This window comes from Budorcas taxicolor, chromosome 15 (assembly GCF_023091745.1).
Source record: "Budorcas taxicolor isolate Tak-1 chromosome 15, Takin1.1, whole genome shotgun sequence".
Classification (NCBI taxonomy): domain Eukaryota; kingdom Metazoa; phylum Chordata; class Mammalia; order Artiodactyla; family Bovidae; genus Budorcas; species Budorcas taxicolor.
In genome coordinates, this window is record NC_068924.1 from 59,188,939 (window position 1) to 59,199,911 (window position 10,973).

The 10,973-nt window shown below is 42.9% G+C and overlaps 1 pseudogene; it reads left to right on the forward strand.

The window, feature by feature from the left end:
• Window positions 1-1,266: 1,266 nt before the first annotated feature.
• On the forward strand, window positions 1,267-1,783 carry LOC128059927 (zinc finger HIT domain-containing protein 3-like; annotated as a pseudogene).
• The last annotated feature ends 9,190 nt before the right edge of the window (window positions 1,784-10,973 follow it).

A 10,973-nucleotide genomic window follows, 5' to 3' on the forward strand; every position in this document is an offset into this window, starting at 1 on the left:
CACTGCACACCCTAAACTGGTGTGCGCAGCAGCCCAGCCACTCGGTCAGGGCCTAATCACAGAGGGCGTTTGGAAGGCCACTTCCAGGTGTTTCTACACCTCTGGGCAAGGTCGTTGGGATGTGTCCCCTGGGGATTCTGCCTCCCTGGCCTCAGTTGGCCCAGGGGTGGGCCTCTGACATCAGCCAAGACAATCAGCAACCTTCCCTGGAATATATAGAAACCAAAACTAAGGAGAGGATCAGCCTCTTCTGGTGGGAGCGATGGGATTTGAATCCTGGGAGCATCGGCAGCCAGGATCCCAGGATACGGAGGAGACAGTCTATAGGGGAGAGAAGGATGCTCCCTGGGAGAAGATGAGGTCCTGGTTGAACTTGAATCCCTTTCCCAACTTTCCCAGAGGATGAACTCCACCCTTATTCTACTCTAAGTTAAATGTGATGCCTTTCAGAAAGTTCCTTTGTCTTTTTCCTAAACTATTTTGAATTAGATTTCTTTCACTTTTGAGCAAAGAGTCCTGATACATAAACCCGTGCTCTCACACTGGTGCTCATCAATGTGAGCTTACTCTGTTCCCCTTCTTCTCAATGGCCTAAGGGTTGAACAGATAACATCATTATTGCTAAAGAGAGAACTGTGTATTAACCCTTAATAACCAGTCAGCACTAACATACTGCTTTTCAGATTTCAAAATAATTTTTCCATCAGTATTTTACTTGAACCCCATTAACATATGCAGAAAGACAGGGCACACTTGTCTTCCTCATTTTACAGAAAATTTAGGCCAGATCAATTAACTGACTTTCCCTAGTTCCCTCAGTTATTTTCTGCCAGAACCTGAATTTCAACTTGTATTTTTTTTCTTCCAAATCCTGTACACTTTTCCAAATAACTTCCTGCCTTAGAAAGTGATCCAATGCTTAGACTTTGGAATATTGATTCAGGCCAATGAGGAAGATAGTGTAGTCCAAGGGAACCTCATGGGATTCTTATAACTCTCAGGTGACGCAGCTCTCTGTTCTGCCTGCAAGGAAGACTGTGGTGCTATTGATTCAGTTGATGGGACCAAAGGAAATGACACAGGGCCACTACTAGGGTGAGGCAAGTCAGGTGCCAACAGAAACAATTTAAGGAGATGACTACTCTCAGGGTCATGCAAAGGTTTGACCTCCTGTAACATCATTAAGGTCATAGCTGCAAAATTCAGACTACAGAGATATGTGAGACACCACCTGAAATTAAAAAATAAAAAACAAAATACAGGTGCATGTGGGGCTCGGGGGCCCGGGGCTGGCTCACAGGCGGGGGGCGCGTCCCAGGAGAGACCAAGGCGTTGCTCAGCTGCGGTACTGCCATCTGCGTTGTCTTTTTGGAAAAACCCAAATACCACTGCCCTGCCTGCCACGTGCCCTACTGCTCCTTGCCCTGCTTCCGGAAGCACAAAGAGCAGCGCAAGCCTGCAACTGGTCCTGTCAAGAAAAAAATAAGATCAGCTCTTACTGCAAAAACTAAAAAGCCTGTGGAAAACGAAGATGATGATGACGACTCTGGCTGATTTTCTCAATAGTGATGAGGAAGAGGACCGAGTGTCTTTGCAGGATTTAAAGAATTTAGCACTGAGGAGCTTACTGCTCAATCTGCACCTCAGACAGCTGATGGTCAACCTCGATCAGGCAGACGACAAGGCCAAGCTTATGTGAGCCTGGACGCAGGAGCCCTTGTTTGTGGAGTTTGCTGCCTGCTGCTCGAGTATCGTGGAGCCGTCTCAGAACGAGGATCCTTAAGGTGGATTACTGTGTTGCCTGCTCCTGCTGGGAGGCCGTCATGTGGGGGGCCCTGCCCAGGGGTGGCGCTGCCAGGACTCAGCGGCTGAGGTCAGGTGGGCCCCCCAGACCCCCTCCAGCACTGCAGGATGGGGCGCAGGCAGGTGGAGGTACTCATGGTGGCAGACCCATATGGAGAGAGAACTCAATGTTCAAATGGTGGTTTTTAAGTGTTTTATTTTTGATACAATTAAGACATAAATATTTACTGAGATTCCACACCCATTTGAGTAAAAACTTGTTCAGTTTTTCTAAATAAAAAAAATAATAATAATAAAAACAAAAACAAACAACAAAACCCTCTTCTAGACACTTAGAACAGAAGATGAAGACTTGCAATCTGTTAGGCGGGACTCAGAGGAGTCAGCTGATTTTTTTTCCCACTTACCCTGATACACAAATACCCTTAAAAGTAGACTCTTTGGTGAAGCAAAATTACAATCACATTCTGTTGGAAACCTAGTAAAAGCCAAACCAAACCAAAGATCAATCTTCTAAGCCTAAAGTTGATCCTCAGTTCAGTTCAGTTCAGTCACTCAGTCGTGTCTGACTCTTTGCTACTCCGTGGACTGCAGCATGCCAGGCTTCCCTGTCCATCACCAACTCCTGGAGCTTACTCAAACATGCCCATCAAGTCGGTGATGCCATCCGACCGTCTCATCCTCTGTCATCCTGTTCTCCTCCTGCCTTCAATCTTTCCCAGCATCAGGGTGTTTCGCATCAGGTGGCCAAAGTATTGGAGTTTCAGCTTTAGCATCAGTCCTTCCAGTCAATATTCAGGACTGATCTCCTTTAGGATGGACTGGTTGGATCTCCTTGCAGTCCAAGGGACTCTCAAGAGTCTTCTCCAACATCACAGTTCAAAAGCATCAATTCTTTGGCGCTCAGCTCTCTTTATAGTCCATCTCTCACATCCTTACATGACTACTGGAAAAACCATAGCTTTGACTAGATGGACATTTGTCGGCAAAGTAAAGTCTGTACTTTGTAATATGCTGTCTAGGTTGGTCATAGCTTTTCTTCCAAGGAGCAAGCATCTTTTAATTTCATGGCTGCAATCACCATCTGCAGTGATTTTGGAGCCCAAGAAAATAAAGTCAGCCACTGTTTCCACTGTTTCCCCATCTATTTCCCATGAAGTGATGGGACCAGATGCCATCACCTTAGTTTTCTGAATGTTGAGCTTTAAGCCAAATTTTTCATTCTCCTCTTTCACTTTCATCAAGAGGTTCTTTAGTTCTTCTTCACTTTCTGCCATAAGGGTGGTGTTATCTGCATATCTGAGGTTATTGATATTTCTCCCAGCAATCTTGATTCCAGCTTGTGCTTCATCCAGCCTGGCATTTTGCATGATGTACTCTGCATATAAGTTAAATAAGCAGGGTGACAATATACAGCCTTGACATATTCCTTTCCTGATTTGGAACCAGTCTGACCTACATATAGATTTCTCAGGAGGCAGGTCAGGTGGTCTGGTATTCCCATCTCTTTCAGAATGTTCCACAGTTTATTGTGATCCACACAGTCAAAGACATTGGCATAGTCAATAAAGCAGAAGTTGATGTTTTTCTGGAACTCTCTTGCTTTTTTGATAATCTAACAGATACTGGCAATTTGATCTCTGGTTCCTCTAAATCCAGCTTGAACATCTGGAAGTTCACAGTTCACGTACTGTTGAAGCCTGACTTGGAGAATTTTTAGTATTACTTTGCTAGCGTGTGAGATGAGTGCAATTGTGTGGTAGTTTGAGCATTCTTTGGCATTACCTTTCTTTAGGATTGGAATGAAAACTGACCTTTTCTAGTCCTGTGGCCACTGCTGAGTTTTCCAAATTTGCTGGCATATTGAGCGCAGCACTTTCACAGCATCATCTTTCAGGACTTGAAATAGCTCCACTGGAATTCCATCACCTCCACTAGCTTTTTTTGAAGTGATGCACCCTAAGGCCCACTTGACTTCACATTCCAGGATGTCTGACTCTAGGTGAGTGATCACACCATTGTGGTTATCTGGGTCATGAAGATCTTTTTTGTACAATTCTTCTGTGTATTCTTGCCACCTCTTCTTAATATCTTCAGCTGTTGCCCGTGAGTGTCCAGGAGTCTCCGGTGGAGGTGTGGGTCGACAGTGGCCTGCTGCAGGGTTGGGGGCCCTGAGTGCAGCAGTGCCTGCATGGGACCTTTTGAAGGATGTGGCCATTATCTTCATTACCTCCACCATAGTTTGGCCTCAGGTCAAACAAGAGGGAGGGAACACAGCCCCACCCATCAACAGAAAACTGGATTAAAGATTTACTGAGCACTATCAGAACAAGGCCCAGTTTCCCCCTCAGTCAGTCTCTCCCATCAGGAAGCTTCCATATGCCTCTTGTGGCAGACAGGATGAAAACCACAATCACAGAAAACTAACCAAACTGATCACATGGACCACCTCCTTGTCTAACTCAATGAAACTATGAGCCATGCCATGTAGGGGCACCCAAGATGGAAGGGTCATGGTGGAGAGTTCTGACAAAACATGGTCCACTAGAGAAGGGAATGAGAACCCTATGAACAGTATGAAAAGGCAAAATGACAGGATACTGAAACAGGAACTTTCCAGGTTGGTAGGTGCCCAGTATGCTACTGGAGATCAGTGGAGAAATAACCCCAGAAAGAATGAAGAGGTGGAGCCAAAGCAAAAACAACACCCAGTTGTGGATGTGATGGAAGTAAAGACCAATGCTGTAAACAGCACTATTACATAGGAACCTGAAATGTTAGGTTCATGAATCAAGGCAAATTGGAAGTGGTGAAACAGGAGATGGTAAGAGTGAACATCGACATTCTAGGAATCAGCGAACTAAAATGGACTGGAATGGGTGAATTTAACTCAGATGACCATTATATCTACTACTGTGGGCAGGAATCCCTCAGAAGAAATGGAGTAGCCATCATGGTCAACAAAAGAGTCCAAAATGCAGTACTTGGATGCAATCTCAAAAATGACAGAATGATCTCTGTTCATTTCCAAGGCAAACCATTCAATATCACAGTAATCCAAGTCTATGCCCCGACCAGTAATGCGAAGAAGCTGAAGTTGAACGGTTCTATGAAGACCTATAAGACCTTCTAGAACTAACACTCCAAAAGGATGCCCTTTTTATTATAGAGGACTGAAATACAAAAGGAGGAAGTCAAGAGATACCTGGAGTAACAGGCAAATTTGGCCTTGGAGTACAAAATGAAGCAGGTCAAAGGTTAACAGAGTTTTGCCGAAAGTTTCGCACTGGTCATAGCAAACACCCCTCTTCCAACAACACAAGAGAAGACTCTACACATGGACATCACCAGATGGTCAATACTGAAATCATATTGATTATATTCTTTGCAGCAAAGAAGAAGAAGCTCTATACCGTCAGCGAAAACAAGACCGGGAGCTGACTGTGGCTCCAATCCTGAACTCCTTATTGCCAAAATCTATTTCAAGTTGGATTTCTGTCACTTTTGACCAAAAAGTCCCAATACTATATCCACCATCTTAGGCTTCTCTCATTGATCACTTATTGTCCTATTTCCCTTCCTCTCAGTCCTATGGATTTATCAAAAGCTGATGGAGCTTAAGTGGCTTTCTCAAAGTCTATAGCCAGTGAGTGAGAAAGTCTGGATTGGAATCCAGGTTCAATCCAGTACACCATGAATCTTTCACTGAGATATTGGACTGAGAGTTTTTGTCCAAGCTACAAGAAGCTTTTAATACTAATCATTTCATATATGTACAGTACTTAGAACTTTTCTGACTATTCCTGTATCCATTATTTTATTTCCAGCTAACAGATATTTTGTGAGTAAATGATACCCATGATAATGATTAAAAAAAATCAAGTGTGCCAAACATATCCATAATTACTTGCTTAATAACCATTTTCTCCTGCCCTACATTGGTTATATATAGCTACATAATAAATTATCCTGAAACTTCAGTCAGTTCAGTCGCTCAGTCGTGTCCGACTCTTTGCGACCCCATGAATCGCAGCACGCCAGGCCTCCCTGTCCATCACCATCTCCCGGAGTTCACTCAGACTCACGTCCATCGAGTCCGCGATGCCATCCAGCCATCTCATCCTCAGTCGTCCCCTTCTCCTCCTGCTCCCAATCCCTCCCAGCATCAGAGTCTTTTCCAATGAGTCAAAAGCAGCTTAAAAAAACAAACATTACCTCACAGCTTCTGCGGGAAAGTCTCTCCTGAGAGTACAATAAAATGCCAGCTGGGGCCACTGGCTCATCTGAAAGTTCAGCTGAGGGATGATTCCCTTCCAAACCTTTGACAGGATTTGATTCTTCATGGGCTGTTGGGTGAGGACCTCAGTTCCTAGCTGGCTGTTGGTCAGAGACCCTCTTGAGTCACCACATGACATCTCCAGAGGGCAGGTCGCAACATGGCAGCTGGCTTCCCTCACAGTGAGCTCAGGAGAAAGCAAGACAGAGAAGCCCAAGGCAGAAGCCTCAGCTCAATGTATAACCTAACCTTGGAATTGACATCCCATGGCTTTTGCCATATTCTACTCATTAGAAATAAATCAAGAGATCCAGCCCACATTTTAAGGGGAAAGATTATGAAAGGGTGTGACTATCAGGAAACTAAAGTCATTGGAGCCATTTTTAGAAGCTGCCCAACTGATATTACATACGCCAAATTAAAATTACACCTCCCAGATGCCCAAGATAAAGTAAGCCTAAAGTTAAGTTTATTATCTTTCCATTTTTAAGAAAAGAAATTTTTTCATTATAAAGCAGAAAAAAAAAAAAACTATTTATCCCAAAATTATAGCTTGTAGTTTGTTGGGTATTATGAAGCCTTTGTGCAAAGTGGACACGAATCCCAGAGGGATGGTGTTGCTGCCATCCATCTCTCCCTCTCCTCAGAGCTTGCTAATTTTTTTTTGCATCTGAACCAAGTCTTGCCTTCCAGACAAGCGCCAGTAAATGACACTGCCTGCATGTCAGAAATTGCTACTGACATTTCAATTTTGCTTAATTTTTTTTCTTTCTTTGATAGTATTATGGAGAAAATTTACATTTGAATAAAAAGCAAATAGTGCATGTCAGAGTAAGCATCAGGGAATGTCAAATTGTTTTTTTCCAATTACAACTCTATTTCAAATAGGGTAATGCAATTAAAGGATAATTACTAGAAGCACAAAGCCAAGGTTACGATCAGAAATGGTTACCCTTTCACTTTAAGTCCTGTCTTGCTAAATAAAATATTCCTGAGGGGCAAGTTACTGTTTGAAAATAGAATACACGCATCCAGGAACAACCAAATACTTGGCAGTGTTGACCAAAACATGTATTTGTGCGTAAATACAAGTGTTTAAAAGAGATGAAAAGACACTAAAGGTGAACCACATTTTCCTTGGCTTTATCACTCTGATTAATAATGTGATAAATTAGCTGTAGGATGCAATATTAATTAACAGTATATTAGTTTCATTTTATTGCCAATAACATAACAAGCTCTGAAATAGTAGTAGACTAAACTGCTGATGTGGGCTTTTCTGCAAACTGAGCTGGAGTTTGATTTCTCATTTGTCCAAGTGAAGCATCAGCGACTGAGTAAAACCAATTACCTCAAAACCCACCAAGCCCTCGGCAGCAACTTAGTGCATCTGAGCTTTGCCCAAATGTTATTACTTTCAAATTAAAGCCTGGCCTGAGATGGGACACTGAAGAATTTCTACTGCTGAAAATAATTCAGTATGGCAGGCTAGTTGTGTAACACTTCAGAGAGCCAAATAGAAAGCAAAGGTTCCCTTCAGCTTCCAGACATCTTGAATACGTAGCTATCCTCTTCCAGAAGGCAAGCTGGAGGTACAGAAGTCAGAGACGAAAAGAGAGGCATTTTCCTGATTCCCTCAAGTGAAAATGTTGTAGGAAAATTTTCAAATCATACTGTTCATTTTTGAGGTGAAGTCCTGGTTTGGGGTGGGGAGTACTTGAGGAAAAAAGGATGCTAGGCATATGGAGGTCAGTTCAGTTCAGTTCAGTTCAGTTGCTTAGTCATGTCCGACTCTTTGCGACCCCGTGAATCACAGCACGCCAGGCCTCCCTGTCCATCACCATCTCCCAGAGCTCACTCAGGCTCATGTCCATCGAGTCCATGATGCCATCCAGCCATCTCATCCTCAGTCGTCCCCTTCTCCTCCTACCCCCAATCTCTCCCAGCATCAGAGTCTTTTCCAATGAGTCAACTCTTCGCATGAAGTGTCCAAAGTACTGGAGTTTCAGCTTTAGCATCATTCCTTCCAAAGAAATCCCAGGGTTAATCTCCTTCAGAATGGACTGATTGGATCTCCTTGTAGTCCAAGGGACTCTCAAGAGTCTTCTCCAACACCACAGTTCAAACGCATCAATTCTTCGGCACTCAGCCTTCTTCACAGTCTGACTCTCACATCCATACATGACCACAGGAAAAACCATAGCCTTGACTAGACGGACCTTAGTCGGCAAAGTAATGTCTCTGCTTTTGAATATACTATCTAGGTTGGTCGTAACTTTTCTTCCGAGGAGTAAGCGTCTTTTAATTTCATGGCTGCAGTCACCATCTGCAGTGATTTTGGAGCCCAGGAAAATAAAGTCTGACACTGTTTCCACTGTTTCCCCATCTATTTCCCATGAAGTAATGGGACCAGATGCCATGATCTTCGTTTTCTGAATGTTGAGCTTTAAGCCAACTTTTTCACTCTCCTCTTTCACTTTCATCAAGAGGCTTTTGAGTTCCTCTTCACTTTCTGCCATAAGGGTGGTGTCATCTGCATATCTGAGGTTATTGATATTTCTCCCAGCAATCTTGATTCCAGCTTGTGTTTCTTCCAGCCCAGCATTTCTCATGATGGACTCTGCATATAAGTTAAATAAGCAGGGTGACAATATACAGCCTTGATGTACTCCTTTTCCTATTTGGAACCAGTCTGTTGTTCCATGTCCAGTTCTAACTGTTGCTTCCTGACCTGCATACAGATTTCTCAAGAGGCAGGTTAGGTGGTCTGGTATTCCCATCTCTTTCAGAATTCTCCACAGTTCATTATGATCCACACAGTCAAAGGCTTTGGCATAGTCAATAAAGCAGAAATAGATGTTTTTCTGGAACACTCTTGCTTTTTCCATGATCCAGCGGATGTTGGCAATTTAATCTCTGGTTCCTCTGCCTTTTCTAAAACCAGCTTGAACATCAGGGAGTTCACGGTTCACGTATTGCTGAAGCCTGGCTTGGAGAATTTTGAGCATTACTTTACTAGCATGTGAGATGAGTGCAATTGTGTGGTAGTTTGAGCATTCTTTGGCATTGCCTTTCTTTGGAATTGGAATGAAAACTGACCTTTTCCAGTCCTGTGGCCACTGCTGAGTTTTCCAAATTTCCTGGCATATTGAGTGCAGCACTTTCACAGCATCATCTTTCAGGATTTGAAATAGCTCAACTGGAATGCCATCACCTCCACTAGCTTTGTTCATAGTGATGCTTTCTCAGGCCCACTTGACTTCACATTTCAAGATGTCTGGCTCTAGATTAGTGATCCCATCATCATGATTATCTGGGTCGTGAAGATCTTTTTTGTACAGTTCTTCCGTGTATTCTTGCCACCTCTTCTTAATATCTTCTGCTTCTTTTAGGTCCATACCATTTCTGTCCTTTATTGAGCCCATCTTTGCATGAAATGTTCCCTTGGTATCTCTAATTTTCTTGAAGAGATCTCTAGTCTTTCCCATTCTGTTCTTTTCCTCTATTTCTTTGCATTGATCGCTGAAGAAGGCTTTCTTATCTCTCCTTGCTATTCTTTGGAACTCTGCATTCAGATGCTTATATCTTTCCTTTTCTCCTTTGCTTTTTGCCTCTCTTCTTTTCACAGCTATTTGTAAGGCCTCCCCAGACAGCCATTTTGCTTTTTTGCATTTCTTTTCCATGGGGATGGTCTTGATCCCTCTCTCCTGTACAATGTCACGAACCTCAGTCCATAGTTCATCAGGCATTCTATCTATCAGATCTAGGCCCTTAAATCTATTTCTCACTTACACTGTACAAGCATAAGGGATTTGATTTAGGTCATACCTGAATGGTCTAGTGGTTTTCCCTACTTTCTTCAATTTAAGTCTGAATTTGGCAATAAGGAGTTCATGATCTGAGCCACAGTCAGCTCCCGGTCTTGTTTTTGTTGACTGTATAGAGCTTCTCTATCTTTGGCTGCAAAGAATATAATCAATCTGATTTTGGTGTTGACCATCTGGTGATGTCCATGTGTAGAGTCTTCTCTTGTGTTGTTGGAAAAGGGTGTTTGCTATGACCAGTGCATGGAGTTATTATTTATTATTTAGTTTATTTAGTTAGATATTAGGAGTTACCTCACTATACAGTAAGAAACTCTAGCACAAAAAGTTAGAGTTCTCAAGAAAGGAGTTAGTGAGCTAAAACATGGTCAGAGGAGTTAAAACAAGCTGAGCAAGGTGCATTAGAAGAAATCTGAAGAAATCTCTGTCCATTTATTCAGTCACTTGTCTCCTCAACATCACCTCACTGCTCTGTTGGTCTCTCTTTCTCTCTCTCTTTTACACACACTCTTATTCCCATATACAAAGTCATTTTCTATTCCCTTTTCTTTTTCTTTTTTTTAAAGATATTTTCAACAGGGACCATTTTAAAGTCTTATTGAATTTGTTACAATATTGCTTCTGTTTTATATTTTGGTTTTCTGTCCATGGCATGTGGGATCTCAGCTCCTGATAAGGGATTGAAAAACTGCACTCCTGGCATTGGAAGGCAAAGCCTTAACCACTGGACCGCCAGAGAAGTCCTATTCCCTTATCTTGCTTAATTTCTTTCATGCATGCATGCTGAGTTGCTTCAGTCGTGCCTTACTCTTTGCAACCCCATGGACTCCAGCCCTCCAGTCTCCTCTGTCCATGGGATTCTCCAGGCAAGAATACTGGAACGGGTTGCATGCCCTCCTCCAGCAGATCTTCCCAATCCAGGAATCGAACCTGCATTTCTTATGTCTCCTGCGTTGACAGTTAGGTTCTTTACCACTAGCTCCACCTGGCAGTATCTGAAATTACATTTTAGGTAATTTAGTCATTCACTCATGTACTTATTTATTGCCTCTATTGCTGCTGCTGCTGCT